The 11,231-nt window shown below is 40.6% G+C and overlaps 1 pseudogene; it reads right to left on the bottom strand.

Annotated features, from left to right (window-relative positions):
- Nucleotides 1–103: 103 nt before the first annotated feature.
- Nucleotides 104–8,843, bottom strand: LOC135532564 (C-1-tetrahydrofolate synthase, cytoplasmic-like; annotated as a pseudogene).
- Nucleotides 8,844–11,231: the final 2,388 nt, after the last annotated feature.

Genomic DNA, 11,231 nt, shown 5'->3' with positions numbered 1-11,231 from the left:
TACACCCTTGACATTTTCTGTAAGTATTTTTCTTTACAGAAATGGCCCCTTACACAAATTTGCTTTGAGATGCCTGCTTTAAAACAATACTTTGTAATAACCACATCAATAAAGAGAAGAAGATATTCCACTTCCCTTCAACCTATTGAGTTGGGACAGGGAGAACTTCCTGTGACCGTCCCTCAGTGGCACCAGCCAATCAAAGAGAGCCTGTACGGGCATGGTAAAATTAAATCGCACCCTGTCATGAATTACACACAACTTGATTAACAGCCTTTCCTCCAATATATTTTGGTTTTACAAATCTGCTACGCATCTCGAATCTACAGTGCCTTCAGTAAGTATTCACACCCCGTGACTTTTTCCACAATTTGTTTGGCAGCGTGAGTGAAGGAGGCTTTGTTGCAAAATAGGAAGCCGATTCTAGATTTAATTTTGGATTGGAGATGCTTGTTAATATGAGTCTGGAAGGAGAGTTTACAGTCTAGCCAGACAAATAAAATAAAATACAATTGGTTAGCAGATGTTAATGTGAGTGTAGCGAAATGCTTGTGCTTCTAGTTCCAACCATGCAGTAATATCGAACAAGTAATCTTACCTAACAATTTCACAACAACTACCTTTCACGCAGAAGTGTGAAGGAATGAATAAGAATATGTACATAAAAATATATGGATGAGCGATGGCCGAATGGCGTAAGCAGGATGCAGTAGATGGTGTAGAGTACAGTATATACATAAGATGAGTAATGTAGGGTATGTAAACATTATATAAAGTGGCATTCTTTAAAGTGGCTAGTGATACATTTACTACATCCAATTTTTTATTATTAAAGTGGCTAGAGATTTGAGTCAGTATGTTGGCAGCAGCCACTCAATGTTAGTGATGGCTGTTTAACAGTCTGATGGCCTTGAGATAGAAGCTGTTTTTCAGCCTCTTGGTCCCAGCTTTGATGCACCTGTATTGACCTCGCCTTCTGGATGATAGCGGGGTGAACAGGCAGGTGTACTGTGTACTGGAGGGCAGGTAATTTGCCCCCGGTGATGCGTTGTGCAGACTTCACTTACCCTCTGGAGAGCCTTACGGTTATCGGCGGAGCAGTTGCCGTACCAGGCGGTGATACAGCCCGACAAGATGCTCTCGATTGTGCAACTGTAAAGGTTTGTGTGTTTTTGGTGACAAGACGAATTTCTTCAGCCTCCTGAGGTTGAAGAGGCGCTGCTGTGCCTAGGAATTTGTAGTTGTCAGAACCGTCAGAACCGTCCAGAGTAGTGATGCTAGTCGGGCAGGCAGCAATTGGTTGAAGAGCATGCATTTAATTTTACTAGCATTTAAAAGCAGTTGGAGGCCACGGAAGGAGTGTTGGCATGGCATTGAAGCTTGTTTGGAGGTTTGTTAACACAGTGTCCAAAGAAGGGCCAGATGTATACAGAATGGTGTCGTCTGTGTAGAGGTGAATCAAGGAATCACACGCAGCAAGAGCAACATCGTTGATATAATGTCAAAGTGGATTTTAGTTTTTTGAATTTGTACAAATTAATAATTCATTAAAACTAAAATGTCTTGAGTCAATAAGTATTTAACCCCTTTGTTATGTCCTAAAGAAGTACAGGAGTACAAATGTGCTTAACAAGTCACATAATAAGATGTATGGACTCACTGTGTGCAATATTAGTGGTAACATGATATTTGAAATACGACTCATCTCTGCACCACAAAGACCAGGAAGGTTTTCCAAAGCCTTGCAAAAAAGGGCACCTATTGGTAGATGGGTGAAAATAAAAAAGAGCAGACTGAATATCTTGAGTATGGTGACATTATCAATTACACTTTGGATGGTGTATCAATACAATTCCTAACTCAGTTGCCAAAGACGAAGGAAACCTCTCAGGGATTTCACCATGAGGCCAATGGTGACTTTAAAACAGTTACAGAGTTTAATGGCTGTGAGAGGAGTAATCTGAGGATTGTTCAACAACATTATAGTTACTCCACAATACTAACCTAAAGGACAGAGTGAAAGTAAGGAAGCCTGTACAGAATAACAGTTTTTCAAAACATGCATCCTGTTTGCAATAAGGCACTAAAGTAATGCTGCAAAAACATGTTTGCAAAGAAATTGAAAGAATGCCAAGACCGTGCAAAGCTGTCATCAAGGAAATGTCATACCCTGACCATAGAGAGCCCTTGGTTCTCTATGGTGTAGTAGGTCAGTAGATGTGGTGTAGTAGATGTTCTAGTTCAATATCTCTATGTTGGGGTTTTGTATGGTTCCCAGTTGCCTCTAATTGGTGATCATATTTAGGTAGCAATTTTTCCCACCTGTGTTTGTGGGATATTATTTGTGTTTGTGCTTGTAGCACCACTGAGGTTACGTTTCGTTGCTTGTTTATTGTTTTGTTTGAAAGTTTCACTCAAATAAAGATGTGGAACTCAACACAAGCTGCGCCTGGGTCCCGTCCTTATTACGAATGTGACAGAAAAAGGGTGGCTACTTTGAAGAATCTCAAATATAAAATATATTTTGATTTGTTTAATACTTTTTTGGTTACCACATGATTCCATATGTGTTATTTCATAGTTTTGATGTCTTCACTATTATTCTACAATGTCAAAAAGAGTAAAAAAATAAAGAAAAACCCTGGAATGAGTAGGTTTTCGAAAACTTCTGACTGGTACTGTAAATTGGCTTACAAATGGCTATCTGGCAATGATCCACAACCAATTTGACAGAGCTTGAAGAATTTTGAGAAGAATAATGGGCAGATATTGTACAATCCAGGTATGCGAAGGTCTTAGAGACTTACCCCAAAACACTCACAGCTGTTATAGCTGCAAAAGGAGATTCTTACATGTATTGACTCAGGGGGTTGAATACTTATCTAATCAAGATGTATGTTTCATGAAATTGTTTTAATTTGTATATATTTTTTTCCACTTTCACAAGACATATTGTGTGTGGATCATTGACAATAAAGTTATAATTAAATACATTTTAATCCCACGTTGTAACATATCAAAAGGTGTAAAAGGTTAAGAGGTGTGAATACTTTCTGAAGACAATTTTATAATAAAGTAAAACATTCTATAATGAATCCCTTTTGTTTTTAGTGTGAGTAATGTAAAGAGGCTTTTACATACAATTTTAAATAATGCAGTTTTGCAAGTTTTGGCTTGGAAATAACAGAAAGCACACATGCCACGTACTTTCCTAGTAAACAAAGTAAAGAACAATTGAAATAGGTTTTGAAATAGAGTGTCCAAATAATATTGGGACTAATTTGATGGTTTTTATGACCTTATCTGACTGTGTTGACTCGCATAACACACGTGAATTGACAGTGTCCACCACCAGGCTACTGGCTGCCATGACAGCTTGTGTGTCACTGGTGAGGTGGAGACTGACCTGGAATCAGTGAGGTAGAACAGATTAAAGACTGCACTCAAATGTGAACATTGATGTATCTGAAGGAGGAGTAGAAAGTGCTTACCTCTTCCATAGGAATGACTTGGCAATAACCACCTCCAACAGCACCACCTACATAGAAGTTATGATCAAAGTACCGTTTTATAATTGTTTAACCATGTGTGTATAACTATCTTTACAAACAATTTACAAATCCATAAATAAAACTTTATGAAAAGGGGTATACAGAGTACACTTTGAGGGCTGAAACTTAACTTGAGAAACACGTGGTCACGTTAAGTTTTGCATAAATAATGTGCTTTTTATTTGTGCATGTGTATGAGACTACACAACAACAACTGAGTATTCTTTCTTGTGATTATTTTGATTTGTCAGTTAAAGACTTGTGATTTGTCAGATAAATTAGTTGGATTGAAATATTTTGTTAAACAAATTAACAACTGGGTAATCCAGTGGCAAAAACGTCAAAGACAGAAACACCAAGCAGTATGTTTTGTAAAACAAAAACTCACCTTTGACCCCAAAGTTTGAGCCCCGATTGGGTTGGCGCACACAGGCAAAACTGTTGACATGAAGGTGTGCCCCTAGGGCCTGTGCCAAACCCAGGGTGGTGGTTGTCGTTCCCTCACCCAGTGGTGTGGGTGTGATGCTGCAAGGAGGAAGGCAAAAGACTTGGCACAGATACGATGCTGTGCCATTTGCCATAAAACATTTGCCATTTCCGGGCACAGACACCAGGGCATATCCCATACAGGCTCATAATGAACTTTCCGTGCCAATGTTAATTGGTACACATACTGCATATCGGTATGTGATGTGACCTTGCATACTGTCCCATTGGGCCCAGTCGTTCATGTTTTACTACCCTTACCCTGTGACCACCAAGTATTTCCCATTAGGCTGTGTCTTGAGGCGGTTCAAGGCTTCCAGACGAACTTTGGCTCGGTTCGTCCCATAGGGCTCCACCTCCTCTGAGAAGAGGCCAACCTCCCGGGCCAGACGGCCAATTGTCTTTGGCGTGAAGGAGTGTGCGATCGCGGCGTCACTGAAAAAGGTCACACTAGCTACAGCATGTAGAGAGCTTCTTTGATCTCATAAATCACATCATACTGATGTAGGCCTACAGTGATGCCAATTCTCCCCATTCTCTTTACTAATGTGGTTGTGTCCTTATGGCCACTACTGTTAGGACATGACCCTTACTTATTGTCAAATTGATAATGTCGGAGCAATATTAAAATATAACTGTATTGGCTGTATTGGCTGGCTGACTGACTGACTAAATGGCTGACTGATCGATTGATTTCTCATTTAATTTACTGATTATCGCGGGGTCACCTATATGAAACATAAATCCATTTGAGATAAGCGTAAAAGGCAAGTCCTCTAAATTGTGTGAAGATGTAGCAAGGATATCAAGTCTATACCTGGGTTGAGGTTTCTGTGGCTTTAGCTTGGCGTAGGAAATGTTCCACTTTCCTGGCTGGTACGTCTTGAGAAAGCTCTTTGCACTCTGGACAGTGTTCTAGAAATGACAAAGGAAGAAAACACAAGATTAAATAGTTAACAGTTGTTGTTTTTATTTAACTGGGATAGCCCCCATTTTTTCAATTTTCGCCTAAATGACATACCCAAATCGAACTGCCTGTAGCTCAGGACCTGAAGCAAGGATATGCATATTCTTGGTACCATTTGCAATAGATAGCCATCACGCTGTTATAGCCATCACTCTGGTTGTAATAGTGTCCACAAGATGGCAGCAGTGTATGTGCAACGTTTCAGATGGATAACTTCAAGTATGACTGAACCTCGAGACTTTTAGTGTGAAGTCACCAGGTACATTTGGGCAAATCGCAAAGGAGACATTCACATTCATATTCCATTTTTATGCAAGAATATCGTCAAATCTGTATACTTGGACTTTGATTTTGCTTTCCAAGTATTAGTAGCCATATAATAAGTTCCACATTTGCAAAACAACCAGTTTTAATAATAACTACATAACTCTGAATATCTTTTTAATTTTTTGTCCCAAATGAAAAGGCATGCTGTCGTACAAGGTTGGAAACTTCATTTTCTGATATATACATGGTTTCCCATATACATTATACTCCCGTAAAGCCCAGCTCATTGGCTATCTAGCTAGCTTTGTTTGATCCCGATTGGTGCTTATTTGACAAAGATACGGTCATTCAAGTGGTGACCGCCCGCGTCATTGTTGTACCATGAAGACGTCGCTCTCTGACCAAATATGGTGTCCTATAGGATATACGACAGCCCTAATGAAATAGTGAAGTCTTGTTAGCTTCTAGGATCTCTGAGGAATAGATTCGAAAGTGATTTGACTTACTGAAACAACGTTTAGGGTGAGATTTTCACAGATTCCTTTCTTTGCAAAATGAACAAGTGGAAATACAAAATTGATCGTGCATGCTATATGGACCTTTTAGGATATGAAAAAGGATTTGATCTAACAAAAGAACACTTCATGTTATCTCTGGGACACTTTGGATGATACATCAGAGAAAGATTTCAGAATGTTATTACACATTTCAGCTATCACACCTATCACAATGAAAAAGCTGTTTTGTTGTTAGGCGCTCTCCTCAAACAACAGCATGGCATTTTTTCGCAGTAATAGCTACTGTAAAGTGGACAGTGCAGTTATATTAACAAGAATTTAAGCTTTCAGCCGATATAAGAGACTTACATTTACCGAAATTTGTTGTTTATCTAAAATCTGTGATCTTGACATAACACGCTGCATGATTTACAACTGCCCCGTTGACAGGACGCCGATCCTTAAGATTAAGAAAAAAAATCCCAAAAGATAAACATCCTCATTTAAAACTAGACAGAGAAAAAATTGCATTTTTTTGTAACCATAGGTAAACATTGAACATTATAGCGTTGCGATCCTGACACAACCATTACAACTAAATGAGAAAACAAGGAAAAAAATACTCCCTCAAAAGCAATGGAGAAAGACAGCGATGTGTTCTAAATGGCACCTTATTCACTATTTTGAGCACTACTTTTGACCAGGTCCCATAGGGATCTTTTCAAAAGTAGTGTCCCATATAGGGAATAGGGTGCCATTTGGGATGTCGCCAGTAAGTGCATAACTAGGGCCTACATTTTAATTACATTAACCAATAATAGATTTACTTCTGTGTTGTTGCCAACATGACAAAAAAGAATATCTACAAGCAGCCATGGCAGGGTCAAAGCCAAAAGATATTTATGTGGTAAGGCCTATAAAATAGACTGGCAAGAACATTTACGAACATGAAAAAGTCCTATCTATTATTTTGTATTGATTTAGTATCTTTATCTTAGAGAGGAAACTAAAACAATTTAATCAGAAAGGTTCATTGTCCTCTTAGCTCAAAATGAGTGTATGTGCATTATAATATAGCCATAATTTGTTTCAGATAAATTATTTTGAAACAAAACTTTTATCTACACAAATGCAAAAAGCCCAAATAAGTCTGTTTGACGTTCATGTGGAAAGTAAATTGAATGCACTTTTTAGCCCCAAAAACACCCAAAAGTAATATAATTGAATTTATGACAGCCTACCTCCATGAGCATAGCAACGGTCATTGGTCCCACTCCCCGGGCACAGGGGTAATAAACCCAGCCTTCTCCTTGGCAGAGGGGTAATGCACATCCCCCACCACTCGCATCCCGTTGGCTTTGCTGTCATCTGTGGGGGTCCAATGGTCAGGGTCAAAGTTCAAAGCCTGAAGTTGAGGATCACTGAGAACCCAAGCAGTAGCCTGGCTACTGGACTTTCTACATTCAACATCATCACATTGTTGCATTAATGAAAAGTTGACTAAAGCAGAAACAGACTAGCACCAGACAAGGAGGAATTTAAAAGGAGACATCTGCTTCCTTCTGAAAGTATTAAATGCCTCTCCTCCTCTCCTGTTCAGACCGGTATGGACAATATTCAAGACTGTTGGGTTGTGACTGAGAAAACGATTCTTCATCACCAATGACCGGTATGGACACTGGATGCTATTCAAGACTGTTGGGTTGTGACTGAGAAAACGGTTCTTCATCACCAATGACCGGTATGGACACTGGATGCTATTCAAGACTGTTGGGTTGTGACTGAGAAAACGGTTCTTCATCACCAATGACCGGTATGGACACTGGATGCTATTCAAGACTGTTGGGTTGTGACTGAGAAAACGATTCTTCATCACCAATGACCGGTATGAACACTGGATGCTATTCAAGACTGTTGGGTTGTGACTGAGAAAACGGTCCTTCATCACCAATGACCGGTATGGACACTGGATGCTATTCAAGACTGTTGGGTTGTGACTGAGAAAACGGTTCTTCATCACCAATGACCGGTATGGACACTGGATGCTATTCAAGACTGTTGGGTTGTGACTGAGAAAACGGTCCTTCATCACCAATGACCGGTATGGACACTGGATGCTATTCAAGACTGTTGGGTTGTGACTGAGAAAACGGTTCTTCATCACCAATGACCGGTATGGACACTATTCAAGACTGTTGGGTTGTGACTGAGAAAACGGTTCTTCATCACCAATGACCGGTATGGACACTGGATGCTATTCAAGACTGTTGGGTTGTGACTGAGAAAACGGTCCTTCATCACCAATGACCGGTATGGACACTGGATGCTATTCAAGACTGTTGGGTTGTGACTGAGAAAACGGTCCTTCATCACCAATGACCGGTATGGACACTGGATGCTATTCAAGACTGTTGGGTTGTGACTGAGAAAACGGTTCTTCATCACCAATGACCGGTATGGACACTGGATGCTATTCAAGACTGTTGGGTTGTGACTGAGAAAACGGTTCTTCATCACCAATGACCGGTATGGACACTGGATGCTATTCAAGACTGTTGGGTTGTGACTGAGAAAACGATTCTTCATCACCAATGACCGGTATGGACACTGGATGCTATTCAAGACTGTTGGCTTGTGACTGAGAAAACGGTTCTTCGTCACCAATGACCGGTATGGACACTGGATGCTATTCAAGACTGTTGGGTTGTGACTGAGAAAACGGTTCTTCATCACCAATGACCGGTATGGACACTGGATGCTATTCAAGACTGTTGGCTTGTGACTGAGAAAACGGTTCTTCGTCACCAATGACCGGTATGGACACTGGATGCTATTCAAGACTGTTGGGTTGTGACTGAGAAAACGGTTCTTCATCACCAATGACCGGTATGGACACTGGATGCTATTCAAGACTGTTGGGTTGTGACTGAGAAAACGGTTGTTAAACATACCTGGGATGTGGTTGATGCCACAGTCGATAACCACAGCACCCTCCTTCAACCACTCGCCTTTCACCATCTCCGCCTTGCCTGCACCCACCACCAATATGTCTGCCCTTCCCACCTGGAAAAGGGTTCAAATGTCATACATTCACGTAGATTTGGACCTTTTAGCTCTCAGTCTTATTGTTATAGGTTACATCTTTACATCTTATAAAATATGTTTTAACCAGGGGCGGGAACCAAAATTACAGTGCCTTGCGAAAGTATTCGGCCCCCTTGAACTTTGCGACCTTTTGCCACATTTCAGGCTTCAAACATAAAGATATAAAACTGTATTTTTTTGTGAAGAATCAACAACAAGTGGGACACAATCATGAAGTGGAACATTAATTGGATATTTCAAACTTTTTTAACAAATCAAAAACTGAAAAATTGGGCGGGCAAAATTATTCAGCCCCCTTAAGTTAATACTTTGTAGCACCACCTTTTGCTGCGATTACAGCTGTAAGTCGCTTGGGGTATGTCTCTATCAGTTTTGCACATCGAGAGACTGAAATTCTTTCCCATTCCTCCTTGCAAAACAGCTCGAGCTCAGTGAGGTTGGATGGAGAGCATTTGTGAACAGCAGTTTTCAGTTCTTTCACAGATTCTCGATTGGATTCAGGTCTGGACTTTGATTTGGCCATTCTAACACCTGGATATGTTTAATTTTGAACCATTCCAATGTAGATTTTGCTTTATGTTTTGGATCATTGTCTTGTTGGAAGACAAATCTCCGTCCCAGTCTCAGGTCTTTTGCAGACTCCATCATTCTTCCAGAATGGTCCTGTATTTGGCTCCATCCATCTTCCCATCAATTTTAACCATCTTCCCTGTCCCTGCTGAAGAAAAGCAGGGCCAAACCATGATGCTGCCACCACCATGTTTGACAGTGGGGATGATGTGTTCAGGGTGATGAGCTGTGTGGCTTTTACGCCAAACTTAACGTTTTGCATTGTTGCCAAAAAGTTCAATTTTGGTTTCATCTGACCAGAGCACCTTCTTCCACATGTTTGGTGTGTCTCCCAGGTGGCTTGTGGCAAACTTTAAACAACACTTTTTATGGATATCTTTAAGAAATGGCTTTCTTCTTGCCACTCTTCCATGAAGGCCAGATTTGTGCAATATTCGACTGATTGTTGTCCTATGGACAGAGTCTCCCACCTCAGCTGTAGATCTCTGCAGTTCATCCAGAGTGATCATGGGCCTCTTGGCTGCATCTCTGATCAGTCTTCTCCTTGTATGAGCTGAAAGTTTAGAGGGACGGCCAGGTCTTGGTAGATTTGCAGTGGTCTGATACTCCTTCCATTTCAATATTATCGCTTGCACAGTGCTCCTTGGGATGTTTAAAGCTTGGGAAATCTTGTTGTATCCAAATCCGGCTTTAAACTTCTTCACAACAGTATCTCGGACCTGCCTGGTGTGTTCCTTGTTCTTCATGATGCTCTCTGCGCTTTTAACGGACCTCTGAGACTATCACAGTGCAGGTGCATTTATACGGAGACTTGATTACACACAGGTGGATTGTATTTATCATCATTAGTCATTTAGGTCAACATTGGATCATTCAGAGATCCTCACCGAACTTCTTCTAGAGGATGTGAACAATCCTGAATGGGTGTAGACAAAGACGAGCTCTCTAGTAGGTGTACCAAAACATTTAAGGGCCATTTTATAAAGATTGGGGTCACAAGTTTATCAACTTTCAATGCAGAATAACTTTCCCACTGTTCTTCAACTGCAGTGTATGATATACCATCTTGTAATACTATCCAATGTAAAAAAATACCACTTCAAATATTGCTACATAAGACAATCGAGGCGGTTGGTCACATAAACATTCGGGAAAGTATTCGGACCACTTGACTTTTTCACAATTTGTTATGTTACAGCCTTATTCTAAAATTGATTCTTGTTTTTTCCCTCATCAATCTACACTCTATATCCCACAATGACAAAGCAAAAACAGGTTTTTAAAAATGTTGGCTAATTTATAAAAAATGTAAACTGAAATATCACATTTACATAAGTATTCAGCACCTTTGGCAGCAATTACAGCCTTGAGCCTTCTTGGGTATGACGCCTCAAGCTTGACACACCTATATTTTGGGGTGTTTCTCAGATTCTTCTCTGCCGATCCTCTCAAGCTCTGTCAGGTTGGATGGGGAGTGTTACCTTACCCAGTTCCTGTGTTGTTGTGGGTTTGTATGTATGTGTATGTATTACAAGAAATGGCTTCCTGGATTCCCCTAAGCAGCTGATTGGTCGGCCCCCATTGCTAATTGGAGCTGACCGCTGACCCCGCCTCTCGTCAGGGGATACAGCTGTCTGCAATCACAGACTCCTTCTCCAGCTGTATAAAAGTCAGTGTTCCTTGGCTCAGAGGGAGAGCTTCTGGGTATGCAATTGTTCACGGTACGTTAGTATTATTCTATTTTTTGTTCCCAGGGAGGAAGGGAAATGCACCTTGGGAGTGCTTAGG

The sequence above is a fragment of the Oncorhynchus masou genome, unplaced genomic scaffold (assembly GCF_036934945.1).
Source record: "Oncorhynchus masou masou isolate Uvic2021 unplaced genomic scaffold, UVic_Omas_1.1 unplaced_scaffold_1908, whole genome shotgun sequence".
NCBI classification, from domain to species: Eukaryota; Metazoa; Chordata; class Actinopteri; order Salmoniformes; family Salmonidae; genus Oncorhynchus; species Oncorhynchus masou.
Note: the sequence above shows the minus strand (reverse complement) of the source record. Positions and strands in the feature narration are given on the sequence as shown.